Source organism: Capra hircus, chromosome 2 (genome assembly GCF_001704415.2).
Source record: "Capra hircus breed San Clemente chromosome 2, ASM170441v1, whole genome shotgun sequence".
Lineage (NCBI taxonomy): Eukaryota > Metazoa > Chordata > Mammalia > Artiodactyla > Bovidae > Capra > Capra hircus.
Genome location: NC_030809.1, coordinates 18,798,152 through 18,821,910, shown reverse-complemented (window position 1 = coordinate 18,821,910; position 23,759 = coordinate 18,798,152).

The window sequence follows — 23,759 nt, the reverse complement described above, 5'->3', positions numbered from 1 at the left end:
ACCCTGGAGGCTCAGATGGTAAAGAATCTGCCTACAATGTGGCTATCCATCCGTTCTCTCCCCTGGAGAAGGGAACGGCTACCCACTCCAGTATTCTTGCCCGGAGAATTCCATGGACAGAGGAGACTGCCAGGCTACTTACTGTCCACAGGATCACAACTGAAGTGACTTTCATCATCATCATCATATATAAATAATAGATAACAAACAAGGACCTACTCTATGGCACAGGGAGCTATACTCAATGAATTGTAATAACATTAAAGGGAAAATAATCTGAAAAAGAATGAATATATGCATATGCATCACTGAATCCCTTTGCTGTACACCTGAAACAAACGCAACATTGAAAAATAACTATATTTCAATTTAAAAATCAATAAAATAATAAGAGATGCCCCAGAATCAGTTATTCTGGGAAGGTGGAATGGTCAGATGTGTGTCCAGACATGAGCATTAGGGTGGTCCCTGACATGTGTATCCAAGGGGTCAGATGTCACTCTACTGCTTCAGACATACCCTACCTGTCATATCCCCACCCTTCTGCAGCTGCCCTCTGAAGTTTAGGAGCAGTTTTGCTGATGATCATTCTCTCTCATCGACTCCAGCTCTGCCTTCAGTACCACAACCTCCTAGTTCTATACAAACATGCTAGGTCCAGAATTCAGAGAAAAGTTTCTGTTACCCTGACCAAACCCTGACTGATACGGTTGTTGGTAATGGAGTTGATTCCAGGGAAATGAAGACTTAAGGATGAGAATCTGAATCTGACAGAACTAGATTCTAAAATAAAAAATAGCAGTGACTTACATCCTGTAGCAAATGGGAAGTCATATGTCCTGCAGAGGCAATTTGATTGTAACTTAGCACCCCCAGTCACCAGGAATGAAAAGCCTATAGAAGGCTTTCATCTCTAAAAGGGCTAAAATTAGTACTGGCAATTAGAGTATAAAACTGTAAGATTGGTTGATGGCTTCTGAGTGAGCCAATGAATGGAGAATAAGAAAAAGATGAGCTTGGAACTGAAAATTTCCAGGCCATGGCTCAGATAAAGAACCAAAGCTCTCCTATAACTTTCCTAAATAAATTCCTCATCTCCTGTAGCTATACAGCCACAATTTCTGTAAAACAAATTTAACATATGATCCTACTGGTGGACAGATTCTGAAAACTGAAATGTGGTACATGAAAATTATGGTGAGCTATATAAAGATATACCTTGAACACCCAAATCCACATGGCCAGGCTTGATGGGAGGAACAGTCTTTCCTTTCTTATCTAAGACTATCAGCCCCTCTTATCTAAAAATTCATATTAAGCTGTCCTAACGTAGCTGACTAGCTGGGAGCTTAATGATCCTCAAGACTCACCCTCATCACCATTCATTGTTTCAAGACTTAAAACCAGACTCAAGTCCCAGCAAGCTCCAACAAAATAGGAATGAGCTAGCTGGTAGTCTCATGAAAATGAAAACAATGTAAACTTTCCACTGTTTATGTTGAAAGAAACCTGAAAAATGTATATGAGAATGGATCCTAAAGACAGACTATGATAGAAAATTGAAAATATTGGATTCAGGTGAATTAGTTGATATGGTATACAATCCAGGGAGTCTAGATGCAATGAGATAGTTTGAGTTGCAAAGTGAATCTAATGCTTTTCTTGAACACGATAGTGGCCTTTACTAAGTCAAGGTGAAGTACCCCAAATTCCTTGATATACTCAAGGTTTAGAAAAGGGATCTAAGGCTTCAAGAAGCTAGCTAAAAGCTTAGGGAAATAAGAAGGTTAGAGTAATATTATTATCATCTACTTATTGAAACTTTAACTAAAATTAAACTTTAACCAGGATATTCCAGAAGTTACTTCCCTTCACCAGAGTTTTGAGATACATTTGTGAGGAGAATGCCAAAATCCATGATAAGTTTTCTAGTGAATAATATCTTTAAGCTAGGAGAAAGAGTGAGATATTGATATAAAAATGAGGTTTGTGATGGGATTCCAGAATGACAGGATGCAAGCGATGGGGCTTAACTTATAGAGACAGGATAGGCATGGTTCCTGTAATAGGTACCAGGACTGAAGCTGGAGTCAGAATGGTTTGATTTGCAAAGTTATTAGTGGTATTCCTAGGACAGAAATACATAGTCTACAGAAGCTTTCTTCAATTTAACTCTGGTGGTTGGATGGCATCACTGCCTCGATGGACATGAGTTTGAGTAAGCTCAGGGAGTTGGTGATGGACAGGGAAGCCTGGCATGCTGCAGTCCATGGGGTCACAGTCAGACATGACTGATCAACTGAACTGAACTGAACGGAAACTTTACTTGACTTCTCCAAGTGATGAACTCTTACCCTTGTGAACAGAAATCTGACTTGAATCACCACAAAAGAATCAAGACGTCTTAGCCAATTTCTAGACATGACCCAGTTCACTGGCTCAGAGTCCGCTGAATGGAAGCCTGGCTTCCCTTTAAGAAATATATGATAAAATGCCAAAATGTTACACTGTATATTTTCTTCTTAGTCCTCTCCAATGGGACCTAGAGTAACTTAACAGAGCAGTAAATTGAATAAAAGAAAATACTCAGAAACTGAGGGGATTACTAGACACTGACTTAACTGACTAGACTACACTTAATTACAAGGCTTAACTGATGCTGATTCCTAGGGACTCAAATAAGATTAAAGTCTATTAAGATCCAGGATAGGAGCTTATGAAATCCATGTGATTAATGGAGTTTGCCTATGATGTAGTTCACAACAAGTCTTGTAGCTTCCTAAACCCACTGGATGGTTATTTTTCGAGTCCTGGAAAGCAACATTGGAAAAGACATTCTCAGCAACTGGCAGAATCCCCATATCATTTCCCTGACGTACAAAGTGAGGGCTATTGTAGGAAAAGCCATGTGGAAGCCTCTAGAACTGACTCTGCCTGTCAAAACAGTAAATCAAAATTAAAACTGCTTTTCTGAAAAATTTCAGAGATGCCAACTACTTCCCAATTACCCCAGTTAGTCTATGTGTAAGAGGAATAAAATGAATTACTGAAAAATTAATCAGATGGCAACTTAAATTGAATATGATGTCCTGGATGTGGTTTCTTTGCTGGAGAAAATCAAGCCAGTCTCTATCACAAAATATGCAGCTATTGGTCTGAGTGCTTTTATCCTCTGTAATACAGACTCTGACAAGTAGTTTGCTTTCACCTGACAAAGACAGTAGTGCTCTTTCCCTGTACTACTCTGGGGATGCATCAGATCTGTAGCCCTATGTTAAAATCCAGTCCAGAGACACTTTATCACCCTGCATTGCACAAGAGATGATGTCAGTTCATCATACTGATGATGGTATGCTGACTGAATGTGCTGAAGAGGAAGTACAAATATCCTGGCAAAACACATGCATACCAGAGAGAGGGAAATAAACCCAACATTTAAACAGCCTGCCACTTCAGTGAAATTTCTGGGGCTCTAGAGGTTGGAGGCAAGTTGAGATACATCCTCCAAAGTTGAATATTAGATGACAAGTTATTGCATCTAGTATCTTTTTTCACTAAGAAGGAGGCACAATATTTAAAGGACTGAATTCTGGAAGCAACATACACTCATATATAATGATTATGAAGCAAGTCCACTTACCAAGTACTCTGTAAGGCTGCTAGCTCAGAATGTTCTAATAAGGCCCAGAGTAACGGAAGTCTTATGACAGGTCACACAACTGTGTAAGCTACCCAGCCGTTTGCATTGTAAGACCCAGCAAATGTAATAGAACTTGACTGGCTCAACTCAAATTTTGTGAACATGATAACTAGAGAGTTGGCCTTAGCTTTGATGTATGAGATCTGTTATTTCCTTGCTATAGAACTCTGGATAAATTATCTGACCTTTCTGTGAACCTCAAGTTTCTCTTATCTAAAGAACAACTGAAGTACTTGGCAAAAAGAAAGCTGATATGAGAATTAATATAAGATAATGCGCCCAACATTTCTTATATATACTAGTCTCTCAAGTTGGTAGAACTTATGGAGTCTTTGGAATAAATAAGAAATGGCCAGCATCACCACTGAGGTGGTACCAAAGAGAACAAAAGTTCTCCTTGTTGGTTAGGTACACATCCTGGAAAATACCTAGTAAAGAACCCTAGGATGTGGAAAGCACCCTATCGTCACTATTAGCTCTTAGAATGAGAGCACCAGCAGCAAGAAGAGATCCACCAGTAATCCCCAGAAGACTTAAAATGGGAGTCCCAACAAAGGGGCCCAAGCCTTCTTGGCTTACAAATACTTTACAGATAATGGTGTTAAATGCCAAAAAGAGAGATGTGTTTTAAAGCCAGAAGGTCAGTACAGTGCCAGCAAATGGAAATCTTATTTTTTGAAAATAAAATATTAAATGTTGAGGAAAATTCTCTTAGCATTGATACTGTACTTAGGGAGACCAAAAGTATCACTGCCCAATTTGATATTGCAGGATACACTGTGGAAAAGTTTCATGAATATGTTTTTAGTACATTCTAAAATTTTTTTTAAAGTTTGAAAAATGAAAGACAACTGATGCATTCAAATCTATTGTTGGAAAAAAAAAAAAAAACCAGCTGCTGACAATTTGATAAATTATTCGCCCAAGAGTTTCAATAATCTAAAACAACTTCTCCCACATATGTTGACAGGGGAAGATCTAGCAAAAATGATGAAACAGGATAATTTTAGGGTATTTCAAAAACAATTAGAAAATCTGTTTGTCTTTTAAACTTCATTTGTTCTAAATTTTATACTGAAATTATTGAACATTTCTGACAAGAACTTGATGTAGCTTTAAAAAATATTCGTTATACACAAAAACACTATTTCAGCAGTACAGCAGAATTTAACATATATTGCAGTGATTTTTTGCAACAGATATAGAAAATCTGGACGACTTGGCAGAATATGATCATGATATTGCCTTAACTAACATTTAGGGGGAAAGAACTTGTGAAAGTGAAGTCACTCAGTCGTGTCCAACTCTTTGCGACCCCATGGACTGTAGCCTGTCTTGTAGAAACTCAATAAACACAGAGTTTCACAGTTCAGGTCCCCTGTAATGAAAGACATCCTGTCACGTCCTGAAGAAAGCCACTGGGTCCTGCCCACACCCTTCACATGCTGGCCCAGGTCCAGTGACTGACTAATGAGAAGGAATTACAAAGGCTGGGCCATTTCACCCTAACATAGGACAACCCTGACAGGCCATTTCAGCTTCAGAGCTCCCTGTAGGTTTGGCTAAGTTTATCATAGAGTATATATCCCAGCTCAATTCTCCCTGGACCCAACCCCACTTCCTCTTCCTCCCTTCCAAGGATACTCCCTAATAAACATCTGCACACTAAATTCCATCTTCTAATCTGCTTCCCAGCAAATGATCTGCAACAGGGAGCAAAGGGCAAAAGTGAAAAATCAACTTTTCTATCATTCAGTAACTTGACAAGCACTAATTGAGTGCCAGTAATAAAGCAAATCAAATTGCAATTGTTTGCAAGGAATGAAAGGGTCCCAACAACTTTGCAGTCCAGTGAGGATGACTGAATTACAATGAAAACTGTGAATCACAATAAAATAAGTGCTGCTGAAATTAGCCCAGGCAATCCTAAGGGAAATCAACCCTGAATGTTCACTGGGAGGACTGATGCTGAAGCTGAAGCTCCAATATTTGGCCACATGATGCAAAAAGCTGACTCTGTGAAAAGATCTTGATGCTGGGAAAGATTGAAGGCAACAGGAGAAGGAGGCAGCTGAGGCTGGGATGATTAGATAGCATCGCTGACTCAATAGACATGAATGGGAGAAAACGCTGGGAGACAGTGAAGGACAGAGAGAGGAGCCTGGCATGCTGCAGTTCATAAGGGTAGCAAAGAGTCAGATGTGACTGAGTGACTGAACAACAGCAACATGAAGTCTTTATGAAAAGGTCTGTTAAGAATCTCAACTATACATGGAAAGATCTCTAAAGAATGGACGAACTTCAAAAACATGCTAGGTGAAAAAAGCGTGACACAATAGCCTGTGTAGTATAGGATTCAATAGCCTGTGTAGTATAGGATTCATTTACACGATATGTCTAGAAAAGGCAGATTTGTAGAGAAAGAGAGTAGATTAGTGGTTGCCTGGGGTTGAGCATGGGAATGAGGATTAACTGCAAATGGAATTGGGGGTTTTTCTGGGATGACAGTTATGTTTGAAAATTGATTGCAACAATGGTTGTACAGCTCTATAAACTTACTACGATTCATTGGCTCCTGCTCTTAAAATGGGTGAATTTTATGATATATAAATAGTACTTCATGGAGTTGCTAAAAAAAAGATATTTGGCATTTTTATACAGCATGATGCAATAAGTCAGATGACTTACAAATAATTTCTCAATTCCTTTATCTAATCCTCAAAAGATGATCGGAAGAAAAACTTATGTTTTTCCAAATGATGACTTGATATGGGCATGGTCTGAGACATCTAACAAGAAAAAGAGCAAGAATTATGAATTAATTTGAAAAGTACCTTTGCCTAAAACTTTTGAGCACGTTTACAGAGAGCTAATTTTCAATTAGTAGGAAAGACAGCTTTAACATGGTCCAAACATGAAAACAGGCATGCTGTCCTCCCAGATTAGTTCTTGAACAGAGATTGCTTATTCATTAATTTCAGCTGCCATTTCTTTCAACATCTCATTTAAGACCACATGTACAAAAAGCCTGTGTCTTCCATGAAGAAGTTTTCAATGAAAAAATTAAACCTGAAATATTAATTCATCCCACTAGTAATCATTCAGGATTCCCTGGGTGCCTATAATTTAAATCTAATTTAAATCCAATGATGGCTCAAAGAAGAGAGAACACTCTTGTATCTTTAGTTGTCAGACATTTTGTTACTAGACTTGAAAATAGCTTCAGGGATACAAAGAGATTTTATCACATCAGAAAGAAACGTTCATACTATCTAGGATGTGGCTTTATCTGATAAATTCTCCTTTTCTCTCTCTCCCCCTCTCTCTCTCTCTTGCTCCTCCTCTACTTTTTCCCTCCCTCTCTCTCATAAATACTATTTAACAGACCAGCATTAATATATTAAATTACTTCAAAATATTTACTGCACTCCTACTATGTGTGAGGTCATTTAATACTAAAAACTTAACAAGATATCTCTGACTTCAAGGACTTTTCAATGTAATGATTTAAGTTTTAACCCAAACATTGCTAGAAAAGTTTCCTGGAGAATGCAGGTAAAACAAGTCAATTTGAAATGCATATTCATTGGAAAGTGATAAATAATTTTTCATGTTGCTGTATTTATAGGAAAATCCAAATATTATATATATATATACATATATATATATATCCATGATATTTTTATTTAAAAAAGTGTTTCCACTTTGTTTTGTATATATTTTATCATTAATAATATTTGACAACAGTATTACATATTCTTTTCATATTGCAAGAGGATTTAATAGCACTTATATTGCAAAAGGTTTTCTTTTTTTTAAAATATTTTTCAGATGAAGAAGCTGAGGCTCCAGGAATTAGTGTCTAAAGCCTTCTCCTCTTCCAAGGACTCTGCTGCTCTTCACTATTACATATGTTCTATGCCTTCTTCACTCTCGGTTGATGACAGGAAAAATTGAAGCAATCATTTAAGCAATTGGGAAAGAATGTTGACAGATTCCACCACCACATCTGCAGGCCTTTCAGCATCTGTCCTCAAGAACTCACCATTCCTTCTGTTACCACAGATGAACTACCCATGAGCTTACTTAAAGCAAATCCCCCAACTCAGGCACCTGATTCCATCCCTTCTCACAGTCCCAAGCATGTTGTTCTAGGAGAAGTTCTCTTACTGTTCTATGGTATCTCTCTTTACCTCTCTACTTGATCATCCCATTAGTACTCAAACATGCTACCGTTTTTTTCATTATTAAAAAAAGAAATCTTTCTACTTGACTTCTTTTCCAAAATATCATTCCATTTCTCTGCTCCCCTTTGCAGCAACCCCAAAATATAGTTAAATACCTAATACATTGGGGCTTCCTAGGTGGCGCTAATGGTAAAGAACCTGCCTGACAATACAGGAGACATAAAGGACCCAGGTTCCATCCCTGAGTTGGGAAGATCTTCTGGAGGAGGAAATGGCAACCCACCCTAGTATTCTTGCCTGGAAAATCCCATGGACAGAGGATACTGGAGGGCTATGGTCCATAGCGTCGCAGAGTCAGACATGACAGAAGTGAGTTAGACGCATCTAATATATTATTGTGCATACTTCATGAACATAATACAATATACTCTATAGACTCTATATATATTATTGTATATACTTATCTAATTTTTCTACTCCAAATCGCTCTTTATTTTCTTCATAGATCCACTAAAACCCCTTCAATCAAGACAATCAAGGGTATGTCCGCATTGATATGTCCACCAATGAGATATCACTAAGCCAACAAATTCTTAGTTTGAAGCCAACTTGTTCTTTTACATTTTATACAGTTGAGAAACAGCTCTTCTTGGGAGCACTTTATTTACCAGGATATCAAGGATGGACATACAGTTAGTTTTCCTTCCACCCCACTGACTGTTCCTTCTATGTTCCCTTTGCCTCCATCCTCCCTAATCTCTCACATGGAATCTCCCATGGTGTGGGGCACTCTCTACACTAACTCTTTGATTATTTAGTTCCCGGGGCTCACCTTCAAGCTATACTTTTATACCGGACTTTGTGATACAGAGCTTGGGATTCTGTAGCCCACATTCTCCTTTCCCAGTTGGTCCCATTTAGATTCTGCCAGTGGGGGAAAGGGCCTTCCGAGGTGTCTGCATAGTAAAGAATCTGCCTGCCAAAGCAGGAGATGCAGGTTTGATCCCTGGGTCAGGAACTTCCCCAGGAGTAAGAAATAGTAACCCACTCCAGTATTCTTGCCTTGGAAATCCCATGGATAGAGGAGCCTGGTGAGCTACAGTCCACGGGGTTGCAAAGACTCAGACACGACTGAGCACACACAAACACACACAAACTCACACACACGCACAATGGGGATGTAAGAAGTAAACTGGAAAATTAGGGAGAAGAAACATGAATGGCCATGGAAGAGACAGACCCTGGAAGAACAGTTGATTCCAGCTACAACAATTTGTCCCAGTTTTTAGAGTTCCCTCCACATCATCCGGATCAGCCCTTTCTGAAATACCAAGCAAATGACGCCACCTCCTCAAACTGAGTCTGAGTGCCATGGACCCCTCTTTTAAGACTTTACATTTGATTATTCCCAAGCTCTTTCCTTTGCATCCCCAGCAAAGGGATGGTAACTGCTTCCTGATACTGTGTCTTCTTGCTGTCTTTTCAGCTCTCTAATACCTGACTACCATCTCTTTATAACACACCTTCTTGTTAAGAACGTTCACGTGGTTTCTGATTCCTGATTGAACCCTGACTTAGACAGTGATCTAGTCTAGTCACATAGCATGAAACACTACCTTTATACTGATGATTTCCAGAACTTTTTTCCAAACTCCAGACTTGTATGAGGTCCAACTGTGCCATTTTCACAGTTGTGCCAGTTTGAATATCAGCAATTTCATATGATCCAATGCTAACATAAGACTAACAGGCCCCTCAATTTTAACAGTTTCATAACAGAATTTCTTCCCATTATCTTCCAGTGACTCCATCTCAGTCTGATGCTGCATTTACACCTTTGATTAATCAGGCCTAAAGCCTTGCCTGACCTCTTCTCTTTGTCTATACACTGATTTCAAATTTAAAGCAAATACTGTTGGTCCTGCTCTAAAAATGCATGCAAAATCTAGTGATTTATCACTACCTCCAACCTTAGGCCAGGCTGATTCCTACTGAGAATTCCCTGGTGGTTCTGTAGTTAGGACTCTGCCCTTTCACTGCCAAGGGTGTGGGTTTGTTCTCTGGTCATGAAGCTAAGATCCTGCAGGCTGCAGGGAATGCCCCCCCCGCAAAAAAATACAGACTGAGTCTTTATCAACCCTCGTCTGGTAGTTTACTGTGATAACCTCCCAACCAAGTCTATCCTTACAGCTCTTCTCATCAAAGCTGCCAGAATGACCCTCTCAAACCAATCTCACTCCTCTGATTATAACCCTACACTGGCTTTGGCTTTACCCAGAATAAAAGCTTTACCACCAGCTATCTCTCAGGTATGACTTGAACACGCCAGGTATACTCCTGCTTTACAGCCATCATGCTAAAATTAGTGCAAAGCTCTTCCTCAAGGTATCAACCTGAATAATTCCCTCCCTTCTTTCAAGACTGAAATAACACCTTCCCAATAAGGGAAATACCCTAACCACTCTATTAAAACAGCAATGACCTCACATTTGGGGCAATCCAAGTGTTTCCCTGGTGGCTCAGACAGGAAAATAACCCACCTGTAATGCTGGATACCTGGATTCGATCCCTGAGTTGGGAAGATTCCCCTGCAGGAGGGCATGGCAACCCACTCCAGCATTCTTGCCTAGAGAATCCCCATGGACCGAGGAGCCTGGCTAGCTACAGTCCATGGGGTTGCAGAGTTGGACACAACTGAGCGACTAAGCACAGCACAGCACTAGCCTGAAATATCCAAGAGGGCAAGAGATTTTGTTGATTCCATTTATTGATTTATCCCATGAATATAGACTGTGCCTGACTCAGAGTGGTCACTTAAAATATTTATGTAATAAATGAATGAAGACAGATTGTTTCATGAGACAGAAAAAAAGAAGGGATTGTCCATGAAACTGGAGAATTTGTTCTCTTTGTGGGGGTAAAACATTCCTATAAATACACACACAAAAGAGATGAAAAGCACAAATTGACAAGTAGTCGTGGGACATACTGTATCCATAAAGGCTGAGAGAATGTACAGTCAAGGGAAAAGCCCAACTTTGGCTTGGGTCAGAAAAGGGATGTTGAACTTTGGTTTAGATTACCTGAAAAATATAAATGTTACCATGTGGTCTTCCAATTGCTCTGAAGAATTCCAGGGCTCTTAAGAGACTACTTTATAGGTTCCTAAAATTATAAAATATTTCTATAAAACTTATTTAAAAGCTTCTATTTCTGAGTAAGTGTTATATAAGAAAGAGTCTTAAATGATTTTTATATATTACATCACTTAATCCTTAAAAAATCCTATAAAATTAGTATATTTATTTCCTTTTTACCTACGAATTTGAGAAAATAGAACCTTCAATTGCAGCCATAAAGTTCTATAATTCTCTCAGTGAAGATTTGCAAGGATTTATTGCTAGATACCTCACTATTGGTATTATAAATTAGATCTTTTTGTACAGCAGCTACATTTTAAATTCAGCTATGTAAAAGGGCATATGTGTCCTACATATGTATATTGATTTTGTATCCAGAAGCTCTTTATGCCAGTTTATGCATTATATTAATTTGGCAATATATTCTCTAACATTTTTCATGCAAATTATCATATATCACAAAAAATAACATTTTTGTCTCTTTCTAGCCAATCCTTCTATTTCAGTTCACATGCCTTTCATTTCAGATATAGGATGAGAATATTCATTAAAATATTTAATACAAGTGAAAAGAGCTGGTTGTCATTCTTGATTAGTTCCTCAATGCACATTTTAAGATACTAAGAATTTTGCAGGATTAAGTTTATCATGTTAATGTCCTCTTTTTTTTTTCCATTTTTTAAAGTGATTTTCATTGTTGTTACTGTTACTCAGGACTTAGAGTTGAATTTCATGCACTTCTTGCCGTAACTACTAAATTAATTTCACATTTTCCTCTGTATGTGTTACTACTGCAGGCTATACCCAAGCCATTATTCCAGGTCTATCTTGTTGTTGTTTAGTCACTAAGTCATGTCTGACTTATTTGTAGCCCCATGGACCATAGCCCGTGAGGCTCCTCTGTCCTTTGGCTTCTCCAGGCAAGAATACTGAAGTGGGCTGCCATTTCCTTCTCCAGGGCATCTTTCTGAATCAGGGATCGAACCTGTGCCTCTCATGACTCCTGCTTTAGCAGGTGGGTTCTTTGCCACTAGCGCCACCTCCTGCCATGAATTTTGATTATTACTAAAACTATAGTAAATCTATTATCTCTCCCAGTGGTTGATTTAAACATGGTGGAGTGATGCAACTGTAGCCAATAACACATAAAACATATTCTGCTTGGGGAACTGGCAAAAGGGCATGACAGGGACTCACCTTACATTTCTGAATATTCTTAGTATTTCTACTACCATCTTGTACCTATGCAGTGAACCATCCACACATTGAATGTTGCAGAGAGAAAAGATGAGTGGAATCTGATTACAACGGTGCTCCAGAATTAACTCTGAAACAGTTCAACCTCTGGATCTCATGTTTTGTGAAATAATACTTGCTACATTTTGTTGGCTTCTTTGTTACTTGAAGCCAAACGCATCATGACATATGTTGATATACTTTTCTAGGTTTCCTAATGTTAAACCTTTGTGACCCCGTGGACTGTAGCCCACCAGGCTCCTCCGTCCATGGGCTTCTTCAGGCATGAATACTGGAGTGGGTTGCCATTTCCTTCTCCAGGGGATCTTCCCAACCCAGGGATTGAACCCAGGTCTCCCACATTGCAGGCAGATGCTTTAACTGCTGAGCCACCAGGGAAAGACCAATGTTAAACCATTTTGGCATCTCAGAACACACCCTACCTGATCTTGATGTGTTTTTTTTATTTTATATCATCCAAAATTCAGGTTGACTTAATTGGAGAAGGAAATGACAACCTACTCCAGTATTCTTTCCTGGAGAATCCCATGGACAGAGGAGCCTGGTGGGCTATAGTCCACGGGGTCGCAAAGAGTTGGACATGACTGAGCGACTTCACTTCACTTTCACTTTCACTAACTTTATTTAAGCTCTTAAATCTATATTCCATAGTAAGATTGCCCTATATTTTCTCTTTTGATACAGTCAATATCCAAAGACACAGTAGCATCATAAAAGGAGACGGAAAAAAAATCTCTCACTCACTATTTTTTGAAGAGTTTGCAGCAAACTTGAATTGCTTATTCCTTGAACATCTGCCATAACTTGGCTTACTGTCTGGGGCTGCTGTTTCCTTTGTTTGTTGTGTTAGTTAATGTGTGTATTTTTGTGCATGCATTTCACAGGAGGAGGAATAGGTGTTGCTTTGAATGCTAATATGATTTTTTAAAGGGTTATGATACTATTAGAGTTTCTATGCTCTCCTGAATCACTTGTGGTGGTAATGTATTTTAATATTTTTTAAGAAGAATATTGCTTTCTTCCAAATGCTGAATGCATTGACAAAGAATGCTCTAGTATATGCTCATAATAGTAAAACATTTCTATGTTAACTCTTGTAATGTTTGTTATGTTCCTAATATTCTTAATTGTCCATAGCTCAATCTTGTCATACGTTGGTGCATTTTATCCACATTTTAATACACTCACTTCGAGCTTCACTGATCCTCTCTATTTTTTATTTGTTTCTATTTCACTAATGTTTGCTCTTATTTTTTATAATTACTTTTTTCTTTTCTCCAGAGTTTTGCTGTTATTTTCTGACTTAGATTCTTAAATTATCAACTTTTAATCTTCATTTCTAATACACAGCTTGAAGGCTAGAAATTTCTGCCTCTGTAGCACTTCGGATGCATCCTGCTCAATTTGGTATGCGGTGTTTACATTTGCATTTATTTCTAAGCACAGTGTGTTACACATTCCATTATGCTATCTACTTTGACCAATAAATCACTGAGAAGTTTGATTTGTTGTTGATCTTAATATTAGATTGAGCCAGTAAGTGGCAGTTGGGTTTTGGACCCAAGTTTTCTGGCCCAGAGTCTGTGTTCTTAATGATCAGACATACTTCCTCTCTATCATTCTGGCTTTGCTTCTATCCTAATCTATGAAATACTGGGCTTCTATTTCTTTCCTTGAGATGGGATTTGCAGATATTTTTGTTATAACTTATCTAGCATTTCTATATGTGTGGAGTGGCAGATAGATTCCCGTTAACTCATGCACCATGGTGAACGAAACTAGAAAACTAAAATAGGTTCCTGTTAACTCATTCACTACAGTGAATGAAACCAGAAAACTAGAAACTAGAACTTTCTCCCAACATATATCTTACGTACTAATCTTTCTGTGGCTTGCAGAACTTACTACAATTCTAGATGATCAAATATTGATAACACTCTATGATACTCTTGAGATAAATCAGATGGACTCAGTGGAAATCCTGAGGAAAACATGGAGACATTGATTCTCACCTTCCATTTTGTTTAGATTTCCCTGGAATCTAGGCTATCTTTCTGTAAACTGGTGTTTCAACCTAGTGTGGTTGAAACTCAAAAAAGGAAGATGACCTAGGTAAGTGTGTGAAGGCCCAAGGCCAGTTTTGCTGGTCAAAGAGAATTTATTGGATCCACTGTTTGTTTGTTTTTTTTTTTTTTAAAACATCCATAAGATTGATTTCAGATGACCATTCTTTTCTTCCAGGAAATTAAAATACGCCTACAGACCATCTCATTTCCCTTTAGAATTTTTCTGTAAGAAGGCACTTTTCCCACTTTATTTTGGAAGAATCTGAAGCTCAGTATCTGAAACCTACTCCTTGATAAAGAATCCAAGGCACCATTTAATATGCAGCTAAATGTATGGAAAGTATCATTCCAATACTGTGTTTTGTTTTGTTTTGTTTTTTATGAAACAAGACATTCTTCAGAGATACGTATGTGAAGAGGCAGCATATTTTTGGAGCAAAATTTGAGCCTCCTTTGGGTTTCATTCCTTCTTCAAATAAGATGCAAGTTTAGCACAGGGCTAGAGAAATGTCTAGCCCTTTCATCCTTTCATCTCATTCCGTACCATATCTTTCTGTAAGTAGTTGTTTTTTTTTCCATGTACATTTATGTATCTATTGGAGTATAGTTGCTTTACAATGTTGTGTTAGTTTCTGCTGTAAACCAAAGTGAGTCAGACATATGTAAGTAGTTTTAAATGACATTGTTGGTAGTCACACAGACAGAATCTAGAATGATGAATATATTTTTCCTCTTAAATATTTTCTCCTCCATTTTTACCATGAGGATGAAATCTTCTTCTGTTACAAAGAGGAGCAATTACATACTCAGAGAAAGTAGTTTCCAGGTGGCTCAGAGGTAAAAAAAAAAAAAAAAAATTCTGCCTGCCAATGCAGGAGATGCAGGAGACATTGGTTCAATACCTGAGTTGGGAAGATGCCCTGGAGAAGGAAATGGCAACCCACTCCAGTATTCTTGCGGGGAAATCTCATGGACAGAGGAGCCTAGCAGGCTTCAGTCTGTGGAGCCACAATGAGTTCAGTTCAGTTCACTCGCTCAGTCGTATCCGACTCTTTGAGACCCCATGAATTGCAGCACGCCAGGCCGCCTTGTCCATCACCATCTCCCGGAGTTCACTCAGACTCACGTCCATCGAGTCGGTGATGCCATCCAGTCATCTCATCCTCTGTCATCCCCTTCTCCTCCTGCCCCCAATCCCTCCCAGCATCAGAGTCTTTTCCAATGAGTCAACTCTTTGCAAGAGGTAGCCAAAGTACTGCAGTTTCAGCTTTAGCATCATTTCTTCCAAAGAAATCCCAGGGCTGATCTCCTTCAGAATGGACTGGTTGGATCTCCTTGCAGTCCAAGGGACTCTCAAGAGTCTTCTCCAACACCACAGTTCAAAAGCATCAATTCTTCGGCGCTCAGCCTTCTTCACAGTCCAACTCTCTTATCCATACATGACCACAGAAAAAAACCATAGCCTTGACTAGACGGACCTTAGTCGGCAAAGTAATGTCTCTGCTTTTGAATATGCTATCTAGGTTGGTCATAACTTTTCTTCCAAGGAGTAAGCGTCTTTTAATTTCATGGCTGCAGTCACCATCTGCAGTGATTTTGGAGCTCAAAAAAATAAAGTCTGACACTGTTTCTACTGTTTCCCCATCATTGTCCCATGAAGTGATGGGACCGGATGCCATGATCTTTGTTTTCCGAATGATGAGCTTTTAAGCCAACTTTTTCACTCTCCTCTTTCACTTTCATCAAGAGGCTTTTTAGCTCCTCTTTACTTTCTGCCATAAGGGTGGTGTCATCTGCATATCTGAGGTGATTGATATTACTCCCAGCTATCTTGATTCCAGCTTGTGCTTCTTCCAGTCCAGCGTTTCTCATGATGTACTCTGCATATAAGTTAAATAAGCAGGGTGACAATATACAGCCTTGATGTACTCCTTTTCCTATTTGGAACCAGTCTGTTGTTCCATGTCCAGTTCTAACTGTTGGTTCCTGACCTGCATACAGATTTCTCAAGGGGCAGAATGAATTAGATACAACTGAGCAGCTGAGCACACACACAGACACACATAGAGAGATAAAGTAGGATAATGGCCTAACATCATTTTCAATATAGTAAAATCTCAGTTTTATTGCCTATATGTAGAGAATTTGATAAATTGACAGTACCCAACCTGGTGTTTCTTATTCCCAGTGAATCAGGAATAGTTTTCATAAATAAGATGCAAACTTTATGTGGAAATAACATTCAAATCTGCAGGAAAGCATGCTGCTTTCAAATGCTAAACACATATATAATTGACACTCTAACTGTTAAGTTGATCAGTTCAAAATTTACTCCTTAGAACTATGGTAGTCTGGATTTGACTTTATGGCTATATTTAGAAGCAAATAATTGCAAGTGCACTGAAATGTACTATTTGTCTTTTGAATTTTAGCTGACAGTAAGTTTGTGAGCTTATATTGTATTAGATATTTTCTTTCAAAAAGTGGCTATTCCTTGACTTCTCGTTGCTCAAGACCTCATTTGGGGGAAGCTAAAGAAAACTTGGGCCCTCACCCATTACCTTCCTCCAGCTTTTCTTCCTGTCTTCTCTCTACACAGAGAGAATCAATATCTAATTAGATCTAGTCAAGTCAGCAAAACGGCAAACACATCATTTCTGCCTTCTTGCATCAAAATGACTCTAAGTGCTCTGCAAAAAAATAAACCATCATCTTCTCCATTACTCTAAGGATCTGTTCCCCCAAAATCAATATCTATTGCTAAGGTCTTTATACTCATGAATCTTTTAATTACCTCTGGAATGTGTAAATACTCTTAAAATAAGATAAAAATGCTTCGCTCCTTATGTGTGAGTCTGCTATGTCTCTTACGACTTCTTTTTGGCAAGACTCTGGCTTTTCAATAGAATTTCACATAAAGAACAATTTTAAAATATGACCCATTTGCAGCCTTTGCAAAGAGTGCTACAAACCACAGAGCTGCTGGGATTTGGGAGTGATATTTTATGGCATAAGAATAGAGCAGAGCTTTTCATGCTAGTATAGTATTTGGACACATAGCTTATGCCAGGCAGTGCTGAATAAATAAATCAACACTATTGACAAGAGAAAGATTATTGCGACTAAAATCTCACGCTAGTGAAACTGCTATACCTCAGCACAGTAGAGTCAGTCTATTCTGTAAGTATTAGTGATGTCCATATTTCAGTCAGCTTGAGTATTATTCTTGTAATTTCAAGCACTGTTTCAGGAATTATGGAAGGAACAGTTAGTGGATGTATTTATTGATCTGCTTAGATGACTCATTAGGAGACCATTTATAAGACAACTGCAAGGAAGAAACTTCAGTCTGAGACAACAGAGTATCAGTGAGCCACTTTGTGTTCTAATCATTTGTACAACTGTTTTCTCTGTTTAAAAATGTTTAAATGAAGTACTCCTGTTGTTTTAATTGAGTATAATTCCTTTACAATGTCGTGTTAGTTTCTGCTGTGCAACAACATGAATCAGCCGTATGTATACATATATCCCCTCTCTCTTCAGCCTCCCTCCCACCCATCCCACCCTACTAGGTCATCCCAGAGCACTGAGCTGAGCTCCCTGCACTAAACAGCAGCTTCCCACTAGTTTTCTATTATACACATGGTAGTATATATATATGGCACTGCTACTTTCCCAACTCTTCCCACCCATTCCTTCCCCACCCCCAGTGTCTACATGTTCATTCTCTATCTGTGCATCTCTATTTCTGCGATGGGTTAAATGAAGCTAGTAGGCTTTTAATACATCTCTCCCCTTTTAAAACATCCACTGTTCGCATTTATCTACTGGATTTATAGTCTCACAACTCAAAGAAATTCAAGTCATGTGCACAGTCAACCAGTGGTATTGCAAAAAAGAGAAACACCGAACTTGACTCACCCAGCCAAAGTGAAGGTTGCAGTTTTCTGGAAAATATGTATGTTTCCCAAAGTATGGGTTGGGTTGCTTTCATTTGACATTTTTAGTCTAACAAGAGTCATGGATAGATTAAGTTATATAACTGTAGGAGAAAAAAACAAGGGAAAAATGATCTTTTGTTTCCTGTATCATAACACAAAAAATTTGATACATTTCACATTCATCCATGGAGGAAAAAGAAGAAGCAGTTCTATATCATCACTGAAACTACTTATCACCAGATGAAGTCATGGAGAGCAGGGCTATTTGCTTTAGTGAACGAGTCACTCTTCCTCTGGGAAAGAAAAACAACAACAACAAAAAAAAGCCACAGCATTGCATGTGTACATAACTCCCATCCCCAACCACAGATTGATTTGGAAAGCCTATTCAAAATCACTAAAATGAAGAAGAATATAGAGGAGAAATCATATAAAGCAATGCACACACAACAAAAAAAAGAAGTTGAGAAACATTTAATGATAAATTAGATGCATTTGTTAACTGGGCTGAAGAATTGAGGAGGAAAGCAAGGAGTGTCTACTGCATGAAGAGCAGCATGGATCACCTCTTTAATGATTAGTTTCCTAGACTAAAAGTAGGGATGACACTGATACCTCTTCTGCTGTCACTCACCCACTGCTGAATACGGCAACCACCCCCTGTCTCAGGCTTATTATGCATTTATTCCCCCTATAGTTTCTTCAGTTAATGCCCAGATCTCTCCATTTCCTGAATTCCAAATCTGTTTTTTTCCATAAGATTATACATCTATTTTAGTTGCCTGTTTTCTCCACTAGAACATGAGGACCAATGGGACATGGACTTCATATACTCACCATTGGAGCATCACATGTGTGCTTGGTACCTGTGTGCATGAATGAATGAAAGGCTAATGGGTGAATGAATGAATGAGAAGAAAGTCATAGAAGAGGAGAGAGTAACTGCTCTGAAGCCTGAAGAAATCAAATCACACAGGCTGTGTAGACCAAGTCATGGAATTTATCTTTCATCCCCCAAAACAGAGGGATGCAATTGCCAAGGGTTGTTTGAAGATTAAGTGACAGAGGGAAAGCAATTTAACATGGAATCAAAAACATCTTTACTCAATTCATACCGATTACTTATATATTATTAAGCAATGGCCCAATTAATACTTTGGCCACCTGATGTGAAGAGCTGACTCATTTGAAACGACTCTGATGCTGGGAAAGATTGAGGGCAGGAGGAGAAGGGGACAACAGAGGATGAGATGGTTGGATGGCATCCCCAACTCAATGGACATGGGTTTGGGTGGACTCTGGGAGTTGGTGATGGACAGGGAGGCCTGGCGTGCTGCGGTTCATGGGGTCACAAAGAGTCGGACAGGACTGAGTGACTGAACTGAACTGAACAATTAACCTGTGGCACAACAGAATCTCCATTCAAGTGTTTGTGGGAGTTGTTTTCCCTCCCAGAACTTGACAGTTTTCATAAGAAAACAGAGTATGGAATCTTCAGGTCAGTTGCCATACATAATGATTACCCAGAATCAGTCTTCTGGACCAGCTCACTGGAAAAACAGTTTTATAAAATCTGCCATCCAGTGTGCATAAACTCTCATATGTCGTGGTCAGTTAGAAGAAGGGTTCTACAAACATGAAGAGACTGTCACCTTATTCTCTTTCTTGATAAAACAGAATCTGGCAGCTTGAATACGTGAATCAAGGACCATTCCTGGCTCATTTACTAAGTGTCTGCCACAGTGTTAAGCATTTATATAGAGTATTTGATTAATAAACATAAACCTTACAAAGACCCTATAAGATAAGCAGTGTTTTTATCTGCACATTAGAGATGAGACACCAAGGGCCAGGGAGTCTCAATAAAACAATTTGCGCCCGGGGCCACAGCTGGCCATGGCATAAGGCAGCAGAGGCTTTTAAGGTGGGCTGTGTGCTTTTGCACCAGCACTCATGAGCCCTCTATTATTTTGTCTCTAAGCTCAAGAAAGTGAGGATCAGAGAAGTTAAGGAAGCTGTTGAAATCACACAGCTGTCAAGAGATGGAGCCTAAAATTAAGCCCAATATGCTATACCCAAGCCCATGTTGCCAAATCATCTCCTGACTAGCCCTGTGTGTTCTTCATTAATATTTCAAGATTTGGATGCATTCGTTGGCAATCCTTTCCACTTCAATGCAAATCAAGATGTGTCGCCTTTCAGAGCTGTACAACGTGCAAATCTGTCTACAGATGGACTGTGGGGTCAGAGAGTTACGAGTAAACTTTTGACTTGTATAATCTAGCAAGATTTCAAGTTCTGCTTCCTCTCACGTGATATAAGGGCTTCCCAGGTGGCCCAGCGGTAAAAATCCACCTGCCAATGCAGGAGACACAGGAGACACTGGTTAAATCCCTGGGTCAGAAAGATCCCCCGGAGGAAGAAATGGCAACCCACTCCAGTGTTCTTGCCTAGAAAGTCTCATGGACAGAGGAGCCTGGTGAGCTACATACAGTCCATAGAAACACAAAGAGTTGGACAGAACCGAGCACACACGTACATGATAAAAGGCTTGGACATACATTCACAGTGCAGCTTATAAAACACTCATTAGTGCTTCATAAGGTGGCATTTCTGCCTTGAATATGATAATTGCAATTAATCCTTAGCACTATCTTACACAGCACCAATAGAGCATGGAAAAAGAAAGGAAAATACCACTATTGAGTAACAGAAACTATTAACTCGAGTAGGTCTTTTACTCCTGGAATGAGAAAACTTGAACCTTTGAGACACTTATTTAAATGAGCTGTGTGATAACAGCATTTTGAACATTACCTTGTTAGCATGTGAAATGAGCACAACTGTGCAATCGTCTGAGCATTCTTTGGCACTGCCCTTCTTTAGGGTTGGAATGAAAACACATTTTCCAGTCCTGTGGCCACTGCTGAGTTTTTCAAATTTGCTGGCATACTGAGTGCAGCACTTTAACAGCATCATCTTTTAGGAGCTAGATAGCTCAGCTGGAATTCCATCACCTCCATGAGTCTGACATGAGTCATCAAAGAGTCGGACATGACTGAGCAACTGAACAGCAACAACAACATAACAGGATTTAGGGATCTAGGTTGAGACGTTCCCTTGAAACTTATCTAGTAAAAAAGAGAAAAATTGCAAGGATCTAGTTTCTTTGAGAAAGTTCTTAATGCAAGAGTTGGCTCAAAAACATGATAATTGTGGTTCTGTCATTTCAAGCCAACAGAAATGGCTTATAATCTTAGTATCAGCTTCTCAAATACATGTGTTTTCAGCTTGCTTCATCAGCCCCATCTGGTCCTTGTTGGATAAGGTATATCCAATCCCTACTGTGGAGCATCCTAGAATTACCACCCCCCCCAAAAAAAATTAATATATATATATATAAAGCCAAGAGGAAAGGATTCTGGTCATTTTTAAAATGACACATTACCTCTCCTTTTGATATAACTTTCTCGGCTCCCATCAAGGATTATTAAACCAATATCAAACCACACCAATACCTCAGAAATTTCCCAGTCATAGGCTAACAATGAAGAACTGGTCCTCTCATTGCAAACAACTGCCATTACCTCATCCTTGTCCTAAATAGAATGTTGTCTCTTCCTTTGATTAGAATAGTGTCAAGTGTCCTAGTCCAGCAGATAACACAGTCTTTTCACTCTATCAACTGAGGTAATTCTCCGCTAAAGAGAGTTTGATTTAGATTCGCAAAACTTTTATATATGTAGCCACCATTGAACCACACAGCCAAGATGTCACTTGTATTTTGAGCTACAGAGACCCTCTATCAACTTCTCAATGTCTCAGCTTTCCCCATTATACCCTGAATACTGTGGGAGGTTCGTGGTAGCAGAAATGAAGAGAATATGGAGGCATTCTCCATGCATTCTCTCAAACATAAGGGCATGTTTTACTTTCTTGCAAAAAAGATCTTTCCACACTCTTAAAAAGAGGAACGTGAACAAAGGAGCTGAGCTCTAATTTTTCTTTTTGGAAAAATCTGGAATTCTGGACTGTTTTTCAAAAATGGGTATTCCATCAACCTTAATGACTGTTGGAAATGATTCTATTGGAACTACTTGGTAATTCAATACAGAGTTTCTTTCCAGACCACCAGTTCAGAATTGGCTCCAATGAGAAAGAATTCTGAGTTATTATCAGATGGCGTCTGCCTGCCAGGATGAGCAAGATTAGGAGAATGGATCAGTCTCCATATAAGGGTGAATGTGATTCAACTCCATGTGAATCAAATGTCATTAGCATCAATCCTTCATCACCCATCCCCTCCCTTTCACCTCCCACTGCCTTCAGCAGCACCGAAGCCAAGAAATGGGTTGATATAAAGACTAAATCACTATTTTTGTTTCATGTGTGGTCCTATCTTTCAGAGATGTCTTCAAGTCCAAGAGAACTAGTGTTAACAGTTATCAGTGATATGTAAGTCCCAAGAATTTACTTCTGCCAGGCCAGTATATTGGTACATGGAAAGGTCAGATGTTTATGTCTCTGGATCTTTAGAGAGTTCAAGAACTAAAAATTTTATGATGCCACGCACACACATAGTGATCAAAATGAAAACAGACTAAACTATGAAAGTAAAGGAAGTTCAATAAAACAAAACTGAAACATTTTGTGGCAGTTCAGTCACTAAGTCATGTCTAATTCTTTGTGGCCCTGTAGACTGCAGCATGCCAGGCTTCCCTGTCCTTCACCATCCCCCAGAATTTGCTCAAACTCATGTCTATTGAGTCAGTGATGCCATCCAACTATCTCATGGCCCTCTTCTCCTTCTGTCGCCCCCTTCTCCTTCTGCCATCAATCTTTCTTAGTATCAGGGTCTTTTATAATAAGTTGGCTCTCCACATCAAGGAGCCAAAGTATTGGAGCTTCAGCATCAGTCAAAAATAGTCATTTCCAAATATTTTTCTCATTTATGGGGGATTCCTGCTTTGCTGCTGACTCAAACATGTGCATAGACTGCCTGATGGATATTACAACAAAAGGTGTGAGACAGCATCCTGGGAAAGTTCAGAATACGCAGTCCAGAGAGTTGTGTTCAAGGTTTGACTCTATAGGTCTAGAAATAGGGGCCTTGGGCAAGTGAATGAACTTCATGACACCTCTATTTTCCAATACCTAAACTATTGATAATATATATGTCTTAGGATGGTGGAAGTATGCTGTTACTTGCCATGGGGCACATTATTTGTATATAGTATGAAGAAATGAAGAAGTGAAGTCACTCAGTTGTGTCTGACTCTTTGTGACCCCATGGACTGTAGTCTACCAGGCTCCTCATTCTATAGAATTTTCCAGGCAAGAGTACTGGAGTGGGTTGCCATTTCCTTCTCCAGGGGATTTTCCCAACCCAGGGATCGAACCCGGGTCTCCCGCACTACAGGCAGATGCTTTACCATCTGAGTCATAGTGCCATACAAATGTTATGTCAA